At 44.2% G+C, this 18,642-nt stretch overlaps 1 pseudogene; it reads right to left on the bottom strand.

Moving 5' to 3' along the window:
- Positions 1 to 17,517, bottom strand: part of LOC147718139 (phospholipase A2 inhibitor and Ly6/PLAUR domain-containing protein-like) — a 56,537-nt pseudogene extending 39,020 nt beyond the window's left edge.
- Between the last annotated feature and the right edge of the window lie 1,125 nt (positions 17,518 to 18,642).

Genomic DNA, 18,642 nt, shown 5'->3' with positions numbered 1-18,642 from the left:
TGGATCAGTTTGTTTCAAAATAGGTAACACAGGACTATTACACACATTTCCCCGAGTTTCCTCAATAACATCCTTCTTGATCAAATCATAAATGATCGCTAATAGCGCTCGTTCACCATCAAGAGAGATACGATACTGGGGGATACGTGGTAAACGCACATTCGATTTCAATTGGACAACATAAGGCGATACGTCCAGCAGGCCCACGTCATTGGGACCTGTTGCCCACAAAGACTCGGGAAGAGAATTCAATTCCGGTGGGAGCTTATCAGTTGACAAATACATAGGAGAGATCACTCTCTGACCCAATGTAAGCTCCACTACCGCAGGAGAACAATACAAAGTTGCATATAACCGCTTCAATAAATCCAGGCCCAAAAGATTCTCACCACAACCAGTAGTTAAAATCAAAGGAGCTTCTAGCTCACACGGCCCAATCGTAAGCGGCAAAGGGCTAGAAACCGGATTGCTAACCGGGGCGCCAGAGAATCCGACGGAAACATTCGTTAAGCCAGACAATGGTGCGCCAGGGAGTTTCGAATGCATGATGGAACTTTTCTCTGCACCAGTGTCCAACAGAAAAGGCTCAACTACGCCCGATGTGGCAACTGCGACGTAAGGCCCTCTCTGATCAACCGGAACTGATACTACTCCCTCTCTTTGTCTGTGGCTGTCCTAGTAATTACCGTCAGCATCAATGTCATGCTCGACGTAATAGTCGTCCACATGATACTGTGCAGATCTACCAGACGATGAATCGCGCCGATCAAAACAATTGTTCGAGTCTGATGAAGTAGTAGAACGCTCATTCTGATTTTGAGTGACACCGCGACCTCTACCGCGAGATGCCTGTTGGGGACCACTACGACCTCCTCGAGCCGAAACACCATTATTTCGGTCATGTAAAACCGGACAATTAAACTTCAAATGGCTCTCACCCCTACAATATGCGCATTGATTATACCCAAGCATAGATCTCGGTGTAGAGGAGTCAGTACAAAACCTTAGTTTTAAGATCCTTCGTTTTCTTATCTGCACGATCACTTTCTTCCTTTTCTCTATTTTCGTAATATTGAGCCGTGGCTAATATTTGAGCAGTGGTAGAAACAGCCCACGAACTTTGGGAATTTTTCAATTTGTTGCTTAGCTCAGGCAACAAATTCGACACAAATTTATCAACAAACAGTCGCTGACCTCCCTCGGGCGGTACATTGTCTACCTCATCATTATCCCACTCCTCTCGTAAGGATTTACACATTTCCTCAAACACACATCTTTGTGTGGGCTCATTAAATTGAGAGAACGTGTCGAAAACTGTGCGTGGGGTGTACTAACAGGAGGCCTAATCCATTTACGCGTCATTTTCACTAACGTCTCACTCTCCCTACCACCAGGAATTTGACTCCGTCTCTGAGAGACGTCAGAAACATCGGACCCAAGTATTGGTCCCAATGGAGAGTAAAGATTAGCAACAGCATTAGATATGCGACTACGGACAAAAGGAGAAGAGGAGAGAAGTACAGGGGCAACAACATGAGGACTGAACGTAGGAGCAGTAAGAGTAGACAAGATAGCAGAAGTAGCAGGAACAATAGACTGAGAAGGTATAGGCAGTGGAGCAGTAGGAAGAAGGGCAGGTAAGGGAGCAGGGACAGCTTGAGGAACAGAAGGATTTGAAGGAACAGGACCAACGACACGCTGACCAGCAGCTGCCGGAACAACAGGTTGAGGGACAGGAGGAACCACAGGAACTGTAGTATCCTGTGCATAAGGAGGTGGTCATTTCAGTAGATAGGACAACAAAGGGTCCTCTACCGCTTCTTCTCCCTTCATATCAGAACTCGACGGTAAAACCGGATAACATTTATCCACCGCCATATGATGTAGTCTAGCAAAAACTTCCTTTTCCTTCTCGTCTTTGTCTCGCTGATACTGTTCTGCATTTCGCATCACCGTAATAATACCTTCCCTCTTATTTTTCTTACTCTGTTTGATTTCTTTCTGCTTGGCCTCTTTGCGCCATAACCGAAAGGAATCAAACATGGCCGGCCTAGCTTTCTTTTTATACAATTTTGCTTTGAGATTGTCCAAAACTGCAGTTTCGAAACTACCATGGGGTGGCCAACTATGGACACCATCATTTTTAGTGTAACGGATCCAATATTCATTATATACGATAGGACCCACTCCGTGTCGACTATAGAGCTCATAAATCGGAGTTCCAACTGGAGGTATCGGACATGAGTCCTCCAACCGGGAATCCGTACAGCAACATTTAAGGAATCCAAACAAAGTACTACGGCCAGGCATCGTGCACACTAACCGAGTTTCCAAACTTCAAGGGTTATCGAAATACGATGTCTTCGCAAAAATGCAAGACCCTCGGTTTTTGGCAATTGCAATCGTCAAATAAAACCCAACTACTAAGAACCAACAACTAAGAACCACAAATGCAATGGAACCATGCAAAACAACCAAGTTTCAACAACAACGACCAAGGATTCTGGGAGTGACCCACAAATACTTAACTGAAAGAACAATGGCGTCACCAGGAAGGCCCGTCTATCGTCTTGCTGTACAAAGGACTACGCCAGGCGCCAAAACAGGTCGACAGTCAGGGCATCAGTCCGTCACAGCCGTCAGGAGGCGGGAATCTTCGCGGGAAAAGTCTTTGGACCGCTTATTTCGACAACAGGATCGATGAAGCGGGGTGCACCTTCCCTCGGAGATTTCACATGAAGTTCCTTACGATCGTCGGGCTTTGGACCGGTACCGCTGATGTCGCCCCACGTTGGGCGCCAACTGAAGGACTGGGCTATTCTAAGGCCCAGCGGTGCCAGGGGACAACACCTGAAACCTTCGTGGGTTACCTGTTCCGGCATACAAATCACAGAGACACGGGACACTTCCTTCTGCGTCAAAGATCAGCGTTTATTTACTGCAGGGATACAGAGATCGCAAGAAGTACACAATGTGTAGGTTCTGAGAGACTGCTTCAAATTGTAAAAGTGGATCGCTCCTTTTATACAAAATTTCGTCATTGCACAACATGGTGAATAAAAGGTTACAACTCAGTTCCCACAGTAAACTTCAAAAGGGTTGCTTTCATGTTTTCAGGAGCCCGGAACATAATTACAGTAGCATCGCTGGTTCCCAACTGTAAAAGTATGTTATCCCACCATTAAGTACATTCCATTCTGGCTGTAAACGAGTTCAGAAACAGGTCTAAGGAAGACAAAGATAGACAACAGATTGAAAAAGAGTGTAGGGGGCAATATCGGAAGCATGATTGCAGGATCAAAGGATTCGTGCCAAATGCATGCACGGCTGAAACAATAGACCGGCACGGGAAGATAAGCCTTGAGCGAAGCCATCTGCCTTTGCAGTGTCATCCCCCTTTTCATAAAGACACCCTCAAAGGAATACGTGTCTTCCGCAAGAGCTTGGGAATCCCAGGGTCACGAAGCGGACAGTGTCTGTTCGCTGACTACTTGAGGGCAAGAAACAAAATGGATGCCGTATCTAAAATGGAACCCGTGGGTTCAGATGGAGAAACCCACGAATGTGACGAACGGTGCAAAGTAGTGTAGCGAAAACGCGTACACCCACTAAACTCGTCATTTGCGGTTCATACATACCAAACTCGTCCATATTCGAACAAGTCAAAAAGACGCCATTACGATTCTCACGGAACCTCAGAATCCAAAGTACCTTGTCAAGGCACTTGTCTAAAGAATCCCTGCTGTAAGGCATCTTAAGGACTATGTCCGGGCACTTGTCACAAGTGTCCCTTTCATGTCTCAATATCACGTGATGCGCAAATCTCGGGTAAGGCAAGAGAATTTAGGAAGTTGATCAAAATGTTGATGTTCAAGCAGAACCACTAACTCCCCTAGCATTCAGTCTCCTAGTGCTGGAAAGCCCTCGGGCAGCCAACAGCTCTATAAATCCCACATAATAATACTCCCAGGCATGAGGCTTCCAAGGAGCTTTTCCGAGCACTTGCCGCCAGAGTCCCTGCGGTGGGGCATTCAAAGAAACTTTTTTGGGCAATGTACTTGTCCCAAGAGTCCCTACCATAAGGCATCCCAGGGACCTTCTCCGGGCACTTATCTCAAGAGTCCCTGCTGTAAGGCATACCAAGGACCTTGTCCGGGCACTTGTCTTGACTGTCCTTGCCTGAAGGCATCCCAGGGACCTTGTTGAGGCGCTTGTCTCAAGAGTCCATTTTGTGAGGGATCCCAAGGTCCTAGTCACAGCACTTTTCTCAAGGGTCCCTGTCGGGGTCATCCACTCATCCAACGCACCTTAGCCCAGCTGTTTGTCCCTGAGTTATGGCCAAGACCCACCAGACAACACCATAGGGTCTTTCTCCTGTGTCTCTTGCACCATCTGACAACCTCTGAATGCACCACACATAACACACACTGCAAACATCAGCCCCACTGCTCCCCTATGCTGCATCCTTCCAAACACACCCTCACTCACCTTTACAGACTGTTCTTACCCTGCACATTCCCTCTGTTACTGTACCTACTCTGCTACTCCCTCTGCAGTAGACGTCAGAGGGGTAAAGTATATATTTATGTTTATGTTTGTGCCATTTTTAGAGTGCGCAAATACCCGGGGGTGTCTCGGCGCTAGAATACAGAACCATCGCTGAGGTGATAAGTTATACTGGGAAGAGCCAAGTTTTTAGTTTCTTCCTGAAACTAAGGAGGGTTGGGGCGGTTTTGATGTGGAGGGGCAGTGTGTTCCAGAGTTTAGATGTAGAGATGGTGAAACACCTGTCACCCCAGTTAGCCTTTTTTTGTTCGAGGGACTTTCAGCATATGTGCCGAGGAGGAGCGGAGTGTTCTTGGATACTCAAGCGAGCGGAAAGCTGCTCTGAGGAACTGTGGACCCACGTTATTGACTGCCTTGTAAGTGATACACAGGGCCTTAAATATTATCCGGCTCCTGACCGGGAGCCAGTGTAATTGGCAGATGTGAGAGGGAATGGTTTTGGATTTGGGAATGTTTAAGAGGACTCTGGCCGAGGCGTTTTGGACTAATTGGAGTTGGTTGATAACTTTTTTCTGAGCGTTACAGTAATTGGTTTTAAAAAAAAACAATGTACTAACCAAGGTTCTGCCGGCCGATGATGGAAGGTATGGGAGCAGTTTTTTGATTCTTTTTAGGACGTAAAAAGATGAGGAGACCACTGAATTGACGTGATGCTGAAATGTCAATTTGTCATCAAATATGACTCCAAGGTTACGAACCTTGGTGACGGGTTGAGGTGGGTCTCCTAACTCCGATGGCCACCTCTGTTTTGTCGGGGTTTAGTTTGAGACAATTAGATGACATCCAGGAGCTGATGGCCTTCATTCCCGTTTGAAAATTTGCTGCCACTGATGACCCGTTGTTGTGTACAGAAAACACAAGTTGGGTATCATCAGCATAGGTTGTCAGGGCAATTCCGTAAGATTTTATTACTCTCGCTAAGTCCGAAACATAAATGTTGAAAAGTGTCGGACTTAGCGAGGAGCCCTGAGGGACGCCACAGGGGAGAGTGAAAGTCTGGGAAGTGAAATGGGCCATTTTGACTGTTTGGTGACGATCAGCTAGGAAGGATGCCAGGAGGTCTTTCGCTTTGTTTTTGACTCCTATAGCTGAGACACGGTCGATCAAGGTGACATGATTGACCGTGTTGAAAGCTGCAGAAAGATCTAGTAATATCAGTACCGCGGCTCCTCCCTTGTCCAGGGTCGTTCTGATTTCATCTGCTGCTTTAAGTAGCGCGGTTTCAGTTCCATGGCCCCGTCTGAAGCCGAATTGGGTCTCATCTAATAAGTTATTTTTATCTATAAAATTAGATAGCTGCAGGTTCATTGCCTTTTCAAAAATCTTTGCTGGAAAGGGAAGACAGGCAATGGGTCGGTAGCTGGCAGGGAGAAGGGGATCAAGGGTAGGTTTTTTTAGGAGCGGCTTAATGATAGCCTCTTTCCAGACTGAGGGGTACATGCCCGTTGCAAACATGGAATTGCAGATGGACGTCAAGATGGGAAAAATGGCTTCAGGAATTCGGTTAAGAATGGCAGGGGGACAAGGATCTAGAGGTGATCCTGATTTTGTACCCAGAATGAGTCGATGGACTTGTTCCTCCGTAACAGCTTCGAAGAACGGGAGGCAAGGTGTATCGTTGTTAGAAGGAGAATTGATTGAGGTAATTCAGGGTGCGAGGGTGAAGGCTGAAAAAATATCGGTGAACATTTCCTTGAAAAAATTTGCGGGAGAATCGCAAAGGGATTGGGTTCCATTGAAGCAGGGGGAAGGAGGGTTGGCAAGATGAGTAACTACCTGAAACAGTTCTTTGGCTGAGTTTTTTGCCTGGGTGATCTGAGAGGTGTAGTAAGATGATTTTTCTGTAGTAATAAGATCTTTGTATATCGAGAGAGCGCTTTTCACCCTTCACGTGCCCTCTGTTACAGATGCCGTCACAAATTGTTTGTTCCCTGCATATCCCTTCTATTACAGATATCAGAGTCCCAGACTTCACGTACCCTATATATTTCCTGTGTTACATTTTTCAGAGTCACAAACTGTACGTACCATACACATCTGATATGTTATTAATATCGGAGTCACTGACTGTTTGTACCTTGCATACCCCCTCTGTTGATGTACCTGTACAGCACATTCTCTCAGTTACATATTTCAAAGTTGCAGACTTCATGTATCCTGCACATTTCTTATGTTACAGATATCAGAGTCACAGGTTGCACGTACCCTGCACACACACTCTCTAAAACAAATGTAGGAGTCACAGACTCAATGTACTCTACACATACCCTCTGTTATAGATATCATAGTCACAGCCTTCATGTACCCCGCACATCTCCTCTATTACAGATGTCAGAGTTACTGACTGCATGCACCCTTTACATCTCCTGTGTCACAGTTACACAAACATTATGGTCCATACACATCTGATCTGTTATAGATATCGGTGTCACATACTGTTTATGCCTTGCATACTCCCTCTGTTAGTGTGCATCCACTGCATATTCTCTCTGCTACATATGTCAGAGTCATGGACAACATGTACCTTGCACATCTCCTATGATACAGATGTCAGAGTCACAGGTTGCACTTACCCTGCACGCACCCTCTGTTACAAATGTGGGAGTCACAGATTACACGTTCCCTGACCATCCCTTCTGTTACAGATGTTGGAGTCACAGACTGCATGGACCCTACACCTATCCTCTGTTACAGATGTTGGAGTCACAGACTGCAGCTACCCTACACCTACCCTCTGGTACAGATGTTGGAGTCACAAACTGCATGGACCCTACACCTTCCCTCTGTTCCAGATGTTGGAGTCACAGACTGCAGGTACCCTACACCTACCCTCTGTTACAGATGTTGGACTCACAGACTGCATGCACCCTACACATCCCCTGTGTTACAGTTTTCAAAGTCATAAAATGTACGTACCATACACAACTCCTCTGTTACAGATATCAGAGTCACAGACTGTACGTACCGTGAACATCCCTTCTCTTACAGATATCTGAGTCACAGACTGCATGTACCCAACGCATCCCTTATATTACGAATATCTCAGTCACAGACTGCATGTACCGCGCACATCCCTTCTCTTACAGATATCTAAGTCACAGACTGCATGTACCCTACACACCCCCTGTGTTACAGTTTTCAGTCAACAACAGTGCGTACCATACACAACTCCTCTGTTACAGATATCAGAGTCACAGGTTGCATGTACCTTGCACATCCCTTCTCTTACAGATATCAGAGTCACAGACTGCACATACCCTACACATCCCCTGTGTTATAGTTTTCAAAGTCACCCAATGTACATACCATACACAACTCCTCTGTTACAGATATCAGAGTCACAGGTTGCATGTTTCTTGCACACACCCTCTGTTGCAAATGTGTAAGTCACAGACTGCACGTACTCTACACATCCCCTCTGGTATAGATATCACAGTCACAGACAGAACATTCCTTCTGTTACAGATGATAGAGTCACAGACTGTATGTACCCCACACCTCTCCTCCATTGCAGATGTGGGAGTCACAGACTGCACGTACCCTACACATCCCCTGTGTTAAAGTTTTCAGAGTCACCAACGTATGTATCATACACAACTCCTCTGTTACAGATGTTGCAGTCACAGACTGCACATACACTTAGATTTCCTTCTGTTACAGATGTTGGAGTCACAGACTGCACATACCCTGAGATTTCCTTCTGTTACAGATGTTGGAGTCACAGACTGCAAATACCCTGAGATTTCCTTCTGTTACAGATGTTGGAGTCACAGACTGCACATACCCTATGCATCTCCTCATTACTGATGTGGGAGTCACAGATTGCCTGTACCATGTCCATCCATGTGTTTTACGGTTTTCCGAGTTACAAATCATACCTACCCTGCACATCCCCTCCGTTGCAGAAGTCGGAGTCGCAGCACGTTCTGGTGAGCTGGAATGAAAGCACTGAGTTTTTTTAATGAGAACTCTCTTACTCGGGTTGCTTTTTGAGAAGGATCCAGACAGTCCTTGAACGCAGTTAGAATAATTTTACCCCCTGTTGGAAAAACGCACACTTTGATGTAACATAAAGCAGATCTGAGCATAAGTTGCAGCACATACATGGTCATCTTGAAGGAGTCTGGTGATTTACCTGTGGTGAAACAGGTACAGCCACTACTTATTCATCTTTAAAGTGTTCATGTGTTAATTATCATTATTTTTTTAAACATAGGTCTATGTTTTTCATCACATGATCATTTTAATTGGGCAATCCATTTTTCCGAATGTTTTATGAATTGGGTGTCACACTTCCCTACACCCACATTGCTGCCTACTCCATGGCATTCTACTGCTGAGTTTTACGTCATGTCCTTTTATATCCATTTCCACAATTCTGCCCTTCCTGAGCTTGTTTTCTTCCATAAATATTTTGCAAATTATGAGTTTGAAATCAGTCAAGAAAGAGCTCTGGGTGTGAGGATTGAGGAACTTAGACCAGACGGCCCATATTAGCCAAACAGAAGGTGGTTCCCTGTGGGCACAAGGGCGGGGTATTCTGGAGGTCAAACAGGAAGCTTGCAGGCACCTTCATCAATGGCCACAATGCTTCCAATGGTGTCACATGTTACAGATATGCAGCGCGTTGCACTCACCCAGTGTGCTGTTCTCCAGGCCTGCGACGCAGTGAGTGACGTCAGGAGGGCACTGTGTGATGATACCCGAGCAGCTGCTGGTGTGGAGAGCGAAGCACTGCTCACAAAATAGGCAATCTGAAGAAAAGAGAAATTAAATAGGAACTTCTGTATATCACTTTGTTTTTTATATTTTAAAAAATGCAGGTGTAAGAATGAGTCTGGGTGCCTGGAGTAGGGGACTTTCACTCTTTGGGTTGATATGTTTTGGGGATAAGGAGAAGATAAGAAAGTTCTGGTGCACAGTATAATGCAAAAATAAATACAAAACAAATGCACCAGCATTTAGTGGTGAGAGTGTGGTAAATATAATTTACCGGTCAATTTTTACCGTATAATTACTGACAAGTAAAAGAATAGCTCAATCAAATGAGAGGCAGAGTCCAGGGTGTCTGAGTCATACGGGCTTTAATTCGGGATGGCTCGAGCCATGGAAATCAATTCCATCAATACTAGGGTTCGGGGGTATATGCAATGATGGCAAAAAGATGTCAACGATTTATTAACAGTACATGACATATATAGTAAAACTGTGCAATAGCAATGAATACAGTAGGCGTGACAAGTGAAAAGAACATGATAAGAACACATGTGCGTAGCAAAAAGGCATGTACAGAGGCGTGCACGGAGGTGTGTGCTGGAAACGTCACAGAAAAGTGTCATAAGTGGGTGGATGCATAGAAGATTCTGCAGAGTCAGCTGAAACCTATAACCTGGGTGCGCGCGCAGCTGGTATGACGTGTATCTGGAGAAAGCTGAGGGTCTGACTTTTAGCACTAGTAGAAGAGACAGACGTCTGGCATGTCAGACCAACCTGTTCCTGTAACATGTCTGATATCTTGTATTTGGGGTATGTTTAATCTGAAGTAAAAGGTCTCTTGGGCAGAGGCTATTCTATACTAAATGCATATGTGTCTAAGTGCAATGCACGGGGCCACGGGCCTACCATGGTAACGGGAGCAATGAATTACATGAGGGAGACAGGAAGGCTTGGCCCTTTGCTCTGCAGCCGGGAAACTGTTTACCTATTTCACTAGACTGGAATGTGTTTTCGAGGAGGCTGAGCTGGCTATGCTGATAACTTGAAGGTAAAATACTGTTTTGGCAGGCAGGCCAGGCCGAGCCAGGCACCACTTCGTTTGGCAGGAATTAAGGCAGAGGTCAGGGATGCATCTCCACGCTGCAGCTTTCAGAGACAGAGACAAAAGTGGTTTGAGGGCAGAAATCAGGGCTTAGCTCTGCAGAGCCAGGAAAAACGTGAAAGTGCACCATGTAAAGACGTTGGCAAGGCATAGTTAGAAACTGAATTATCAATCCATTCATGGTGGATCTGATAGAGGACATGTTAACGTTGGACGCAAATGTATTTGCGTCTTCAGATTCAGTTGCGGAGGGAAGTTACATGCACTTTAAACTCGTACATGGAGACGTTGGGGTACACGTTAGGGGATATACCTGACCATAAAAATTTCAATTACCTCAAGAGGATGGAAATTGAATGTAGCAGAGAGGTACATACTTTGGGGCATAGAAAAGAGATGGAGCGTGAACTCCAAATGGCACATGAGGAAGAGACGAAGACTAGAGACAAGCAAAGAACTGAGACAGAATGAAGATTACAACAGAAAGAAAGTGTTAGGCAGATACAGAGAAATGGGTAGGCAGAGGCAGATAGCAAGAGATACAAATACACGGAGACAAAGACAGACAAACTTAAGAGACAAGTAAAGACTGAGGGATAGAATTACTAACATTTGACTCAACAAAGAGCAGCAACCAAAGTTGATGTGCTGCTTTGAGTCAAAGGGAGAGAGCAGAACAGGGCCGTATCTACTAAGATATGATTAATGGTGGGTGGAGTATGCTGAGTTCCATGCTGAAATTGGGCACAGATATGTAAACTGTGCAAGATTCCTCAGAGTTCAGCACATTGGCAGATTTTGGCGCGTCGCACTGTGTGCACTGATTTCTATCACCGGAGCTTGTTCAGGACTTTGAAATCAGCCTGACTGGCACCGCGCAGCGCACCAGAGGGCGCTGCTTCTTTCTGCTGCTCAAGTAGATCTCCTACTCGAGAGGCAGCTTTCTCAACACCAACGGCTGCGACCTACAGGGACTCCCAACTTTAGGAAAATCTCACCAGGTGGTATTTTAGCATCTGAAAATCATGTTAGAGGACACAAAGTCTCGCTCGCACTCGACAATTTTAAATTGGCGAAATGCACATGAAAGAAAACGGTGCTACAAATCTGTATCACAAGTGTAACGCAGAGAGGGCAAAACTCTGCACAGGAGAGAATTTCTAACCGCCCTTCGATATGATCTACCCCCCCACCCCACCCACCTCCCCCCCCCCCCACACACACACACACTTTAGTACATTGGGCTGCATGTGTTAAAGAACCTCAAATATTCTACCAAATATGAAAAGAAAGAAACCTGAAAAGAAAATGAATACAATAAATGAAATAATAGAACTATAAAGAGACACGGATATAGTGGTTATAATAGGTTAGAATGATTTCTGAAATAAACAATCAGTGATTGTGTTTTTGCAGATTCTGGTTTATCATAACTTCATGAGAAATTTACACAACAGAAGAACATGCTATGAACGTTGATTTGATGGAATAACAGTTCATCCCTTGCTGCATGTTCAATAACCCATGTTTCCATGCTGAAATGAAAGGTGTTTCTGCTTTGGAAGACCCCACGCTTGAACTGGCTACAGGATGTTTCATTCTAAATAAACAAAGGAAAACACACTTTAAAAATATTTGTTGTTGCAGTGTTTATTTAAAATCTTTGCAAGAGGGAACATGGCCCACAGAACCCCAGCTAGTAAACCTGCCCTCACAGCAGTGAAAGCAGCCCCCACCCTGCAGCCCATTGAAGCACCCGGTAGCCAGTCCTGTCCTGTAAGACACAGGATCATGACAGAACCTCAGACCTCTTCTGTGGGTCAGACCTGCTGATCAACTAACAGTTGCACATTCTGTACTTGATCAGCAATGAACCATATCTACTTTATTATCCTACTTTTCTAAGTAAACTACTTGTGTGATGGTAAAACATTTGGCACCTAAAGTGTAACTTGCTGTTAGAGGTGTATACTTTCTGGAGAAAGGATGCCAAAACTGTTTTCAAAATAAAATCTTTATAAGCGTGTTTATATGTTACATTTTGATAACATTTACCATAAGAATGAATTTGCAGCAGACAGGTCATCCAGTATAGAACAATGAATGGACTAGTCATAGTTTATCTATAGTTGCCGCCATTTTGCAACATTACAGTCTGCCAAAGCTCAGCTGTAGTGTAACTCAAAAGAGTTAAATATACCCAATGAGAATGCCGAGGTTGGCAGTCAAAAACTGCTTGATAAATTGAAGAATGCCATCGACGTTGTTGCCCCAGAAAAAAAGGTAAAATGGGTGGATAGAGGGAGGGGAGCTCCTTGGTTTGATGAAACTCTAAGAGCTAAGAAACAGGCGCTCCGTAAGGTGGAGAGAGCCTGGAGGAGGGATTATAATATCAATACCCGGAACCTTTACATACAGGAGCTCGCACACTATAAAAAGGCCATATTAGCCCGTAAAGCAGATTTCTTTGAGAATAGAATAAGGACAGCTCAGTTGCCACAGAAAGAAATTTTTTAAGTACTCAAGGAATTGCGAAATACCAAAGAGCAGAAACCTGAGTTTTCACAGGAAGACTGCCAGAATTTCCAGGACTTTTTTACAAGGAAAATCGAAAACCTCCGGGGTGAAATCTCCCGGACGCAAAGGTTTGAATGCCCATTACATATCACGCAGGATCCCCCGATGTACACTACTCTATAAACACACTGCCCTTGATTACCAAGGAGACGCTGGCCAGTTTGACAGAGAGAGTAAACTCGGGCTTGCAGGCAGATCCCTGCCCACCCAGTGTTTTTAAGCTTGCGATGTCAGTAGTTGAAGAGGATGTGCTTACTCTCTTCAACAGATCCATAGAGACGGGACAGGTCCCGGTTTCTTTTAAAGAGGCCAGGCTGATCCCGCTTCGTAAGAAGCCAGGGGCTGATGCTAAAGACCATAAAAACTATAGGCCCATCTCCCAACGACCTTTTTTAGCTAAAATGATTGAGCAGCATGTTTTGAGTCATCCTTCAAAACATTTGGAGACCAACGCCCTATTAGAGCAAAATCAGGCTGGTTTCCGAAAACATCACAGCACGGAGCTGGTGATGGTTTCCAATCTAGACGAACTAAGATGTAGAGCGGACAAAAAGATCCCAGGGGCCCTGGTGCTCTTAGATCTCTCAGCCGCGTTTGATACGGTGAATCACAACCTACTGTTGAGACGCATGAGAGATCTGGGCATCCGGGGGACCGCGCTGGACTGGCTAACATCATTCCTGCAGGGAAGTTCGCAGAGGGTCCAGTTGTCAGATTTGGTCTCTACACCAGCGGCAATAATATGCGGAGTGCCGCAGGGATCTGCCCTCTCACCGCTCCTTTTTAATATATACTTACAGCCACTGATTTCTGCTCTAAATCAAATGGAGTGTCAAATTTATAATTACGCTGATGACATACAGTTTATCATACAAATTGAGGAGTCATCTGATACCCAGGCTAGGTTACATAACATCCTAAAATACACGACTAACTGGATGTCTTCCAACTCCTTGAAGATTAATCCAGAGAAGACCGAAGTATTGCCCATTACCAACTCGAGCAATCCCTGGAACGATCTTCTCTGGCCTCAAGAGTTGGGTAGGAGTCCTATACCTGCAAGAGTGGTGAAAAGCCTGGGTATCCATATTGATGGTAATCTATCCATGAAAAATCAATTGTCATCGGTGGTTGGCACATGCGTTGGCCTCCTAAGGCAACTCCGGAAAATCTTCCCAATGCTCTCTTTCTCTACACGAAGGATGGTGGTGTCTGCAATGATTTTAGGACGTCTCGACTATGGGAATGCCCTCTATGTTGGGCTTCCCCAGCAGCAACTTTCGAGACTGCAAATAGTGATGAACGATGCAGCTAGACTGATTATTGGAAAATCTAGAAACACCCATGCCTCTCCTCTTTTACGCCAATTACATTGGCTTCCTATTAGGCAGAGGATTTTATTTAAAGGCCTGTGCATCGCTCATAAAGCGGTTTACGGCAATGCACCCAATTATATTAAAGCTAGGCTGGTGCAGTACACCCCTAGAAGGACCCCACGCTCATCTGAGGACGCTATTCTGGTAAAACCGTGCTATCGTTTGACCACCTTAGGTGGACGGGCTTTTTCAACTACTCTTCCCGCAGCCTGGAACAAGCTACCATCAAGTCTCAGGAAGGAACCAAATTTAATGCCCTTTAGGCGAACCTAAAAAACAGTGCTCTTTCGAGAAGCGTGGGGAATGATATAACTGGGTCGTCCGCTCTATGAAAGGACTAGTTTCTCAAGTACAAGCGCTTAGAGACCAATCGGTGATAATGCGCTATACAAATGTAATAAATAAATAAAAATAAATAGTGCTGCATGGATCAGATTTCCCCGTCTTGTCTGGTCACGGTCCAGCCAAGGTCTGGTTTAACAAACAAAGTTGCCTCAGATGGTAAAAGTGTGAGTCTGTTTGGCTTTGAATAGTTTCACATACACTTTGAAATTGAGTTTGGACACAAGCCTTATACTTTTTGCAATCAATCAATACATCTTTATTTGGTTCAACACTATCCATAAAAGAGTCACACAGATAAAACTTACAAAGAGCTCAATAAAAACATTAATTATTAAATTCATAAACACTAGTCTCAGGACATGAACAAAGTAAAAGCCTTAATTATGAGTCCCTTGCAACACTTTTGCAACACTTTTGCAACACTTTTGCACCACTGTTGCATCACTTTTTTTGATACAGTGGCATTGTTAATAACGTGCCATGTTGTGTCATATTTACAAAGTGCAGATGTGTCACTTTGTAAACTCCTGAATACATTATACCTGGGCCAGGTGTAATGTATGCAGGGGGGGGCGTCCAAACTCAAGAAAGCCTCGTAGAAGTGACGCAGTGAAATTTATCAGACTTCACTGCACCACTTCTAGGACGCCACTGCGTCAAACCTTATGTCTGCCTCACCGCAGGCATAAGGGTGATGCAGTGAAAAACATTTAGGCTTTCCTCATGCATTGCTGGAGTTGCGTCATGCTTACAGCACAACTCCAGCAGTACATGGGTATTGAGCCAACAGATAGGTCAAGATGCCGGACGCATCTGTCAATCGTTGCCACATGGAGCGCCGTACGGTAAATACGGCTCATCTATGGAGTCGCAAGGAGGACGCACTGAAAAGTGTTGCATCTCTGTGTTCCCCAGCGAATCAACACTTTTAATTAATGAGGCCATCATAGCGAGTAGCTTTGTTATTTGAAGAGCCAAACTCAGGAACACAATTTCACCAACTCACTGCTGGGCTAAATGAGAGAATACGATTTATTTCACCGGACGCATACTGAGTCAAACTGATGCAAGTTCTGTGAGGAAAAGCCAGACAATTGTAATTCTTTTCCATTCAACATTATCAGCAATGGCCGACTGGTTACACCACTTAAAATATGACTCACCCCCAGCATAGAACTAACTGGAACAGATGGAGACATTACTGACTCCTATTCGCCTGACAGAGGACTGTGGAAACAGTTGTTTGCAGCTGTGTCTTGACCCCAACGGGACAGAGATCCTATCCATTGGCTGGTTGCACTAGACACGCACTAACACTCAAACATACTTGTGTCTTGGACCTGCCAGTGAAGCCTGTTTACACCCTTGACATGTCAAGATGGAGATAATCAAAGGTCCTGAAGAAGCTGTGGTAATCAGATGAGAACTAGTTCACCAGTGGAAAGTAAACGTTCCTCTAGCTTGATCCTCTGAAACCTCTTGATTATGTCTGGAAGGACACAATATCAACTGATCAAAGGTAGCATCTGCTGCTTTAGAGAAGCTCAAGGCCATTTTGAATCTGGACTTTTTTTATTTTACTCAAGGAGAAAAGCAAAACATGAATGTAATAAATATTTTTTCTCAAGAACATACGTATGTATAGCTTCAGATGTCAAATTGGAATGTACAAACTGATTTCTCCGAATCCTATGAATGTCACATGTTCAGACCAGTATTGTTGGAAAAGTTTGTCAATTTGTATGCATAAGAAATCTCCACAAATGCAGCTACTATGTTTAATGTCTCAATGAGTCAGGCTCACTGTTTTAAAATGAAAAGCTAATGGAAGGTATACAACAATGAAATAAAGACAAACAGGTTGTTTATTCCAAAACAGCAGTGGGGAAATGCAACATCTATTACTATTTACTTATCAGTGTTGGTCCATTCTAATAGTAAAAATATCCAACAAAGTACTCTGAGGAGATCGTCCTTCCTAAGTATCGCATGTTTACTCTGCTTCCAAGAGTGCACTGTAAATCTAGAGGGACCCTTGTGTATTTCCCTCTGTCATACACTGGGGACAGAAGAGCATGAGGAAGGAATAAGTTGATGTGAAACTTTAGAATCAGTTGTTTCTCTGCTGGCAGCAGCCATCCTCCATATTACAGTCAACTTTCATGCAGAACTGTGTTAGTGATCATCTAATGGTGACCATGACAACCGGTACCCTAAAGGGGAGTGTGATCATTCTTCCATTGCACCTATTGCAATGTTTAGGATCATTATTGAAAACACAATTCAGATCGTGTTAATGATGATTTACATTCATTAGAAACAGTGTTCAGTTCTATGAGGTCTCTAGACTCTGATGTCACAGAGAGATACAGGAATAGTCCCCGGGTACAGTTACTGCAACTCAAAATCTTAGCAAGGTGTACCTTGGTAGAACCTCTGTAAAGTGAGACATCCTTTGAGGACTACAAGTCATTGAGACAAGGTTGAGTCATCGCCTACTCCAGAGTGTATCAAGGGTGAGCCTAGAGAACACAAACATTTAGGTTTGGAGACATCCACTGCAGTTAAAGAGTGTTTATAACTGAGCTAAAGAAGAAGAACACAGGGGGAAGAGGAAATGGCAATAATATGTGATAGTAGTGAGAGTTAGCTTGAACCATGTCACTTTACAGCAGTTTTCTGGAGAGAGGTAAGCCCCATCCTGAACACTACCTTCATCATATCAATGTGCTCCTTTGCGAGTTGACACACTTCAAGAACACAGAAGGTTATGACCATCTTACCTCCAGTTATCAGTGCCTGGAGCATGATGACAGCTGCAAGTATGGCCCTCATGGTGGTAGGAGAGTAAGGAGTAGGGTGATGGAGTCTCTGTGCCTGATCACCTTCCTTTGTTCTTTGTACATATCATGCTCAGGGCATTTCTTTTATACTGTCACAGAAGAGGAAGGGTACAGGATACCTGAGCTCTGTACACAGGAAAAAACGTAATGTGGCGAAACTTTTCATTTGTGACTGCCTTGTGAACGGATGCACTTAGAGATATACTAAAAAAATCTTATGATATGATGTAATGTGAATTTCTTTTCATACCAAGTTGTACTAAAGCCACAACTGTAAGTGCAGGGCTAAATTTGAGTTCCTTTTCCATTCAACATTATCAGCAATGGCCGACTGGTTACACCACTTAAAATATGACTCACCCCCAGCATAGAACTAACTGGAACAGATGGAGACATTACTGACTCCTTTTCGCCTGACAGAGGACTGTGGAAACAGTTGTTTGCAGCTGTGTCTTGACCCCAACGGGACAGAGATCCTATCCATTGGCTAGTTGCACTAGACACGCACTAACACTCAAACATACTTGTGTCTTGGACCTGCCAGTGAAGCCTGTTTACACCCTTGACATGTCAAGATGGAGATAATCAAAGGTCCTGAAGAAGCTGTGGTAATCAGATGAGAACTAGTTCACCAGTGGAAAGTAAACCTTCTGTCGCAGGGTTTCCGTTCTCTCACAGAACTGTGCACAGAGATCTAGAACCTGGGTGAGTCAGGGTGACCCAGAACTCACCTTTGTTTCAGAAATCCCCTTACCAAGCTAGCTACAGTGTCTCATCGGTAGTAAATACTTCCCAATGACTTAGACAATCCAGAACATGAACTTAGAATACCTCAGGTATCGTGGAACACATGAACACTCTTTCGTTATATTATCATTCCAAACCGAAACTGGGATGCAAAGAAAACACGTGCAAGTTTGAAATGTTTATTTTTCAATGCAGCATTCTCAAACGCAGTATCTTGTATAATATCAATATACATATTATAAAAATCAGAGTCAGCAGCATAGTCACTAATCCATAGTAAGCAAAAGGTGATAGCATTTTATGATGCAAAATCTATAGAATTCTGTATCACCTATATTTCGCGCACCCTAATTAGCATATTATATTATAT

Source organism: Lissotriton vulgaris, chromosome 4_2 (genome assembly GCF_964263255.1).
Source record: "Lissotriton vulgaris chromosome 4_2, aLisVul1.2, whole genome shotgun sequence".
Lineage (NCBI taxonomy): Eukaryota > Metazoa > Chordata > Amphibia > Caudata > Salamandridae > Lissotriton > Lissotriton vulgaris.
This window is presented reverse-complemented; position numbering and strand designations above follow the sequence as displayed.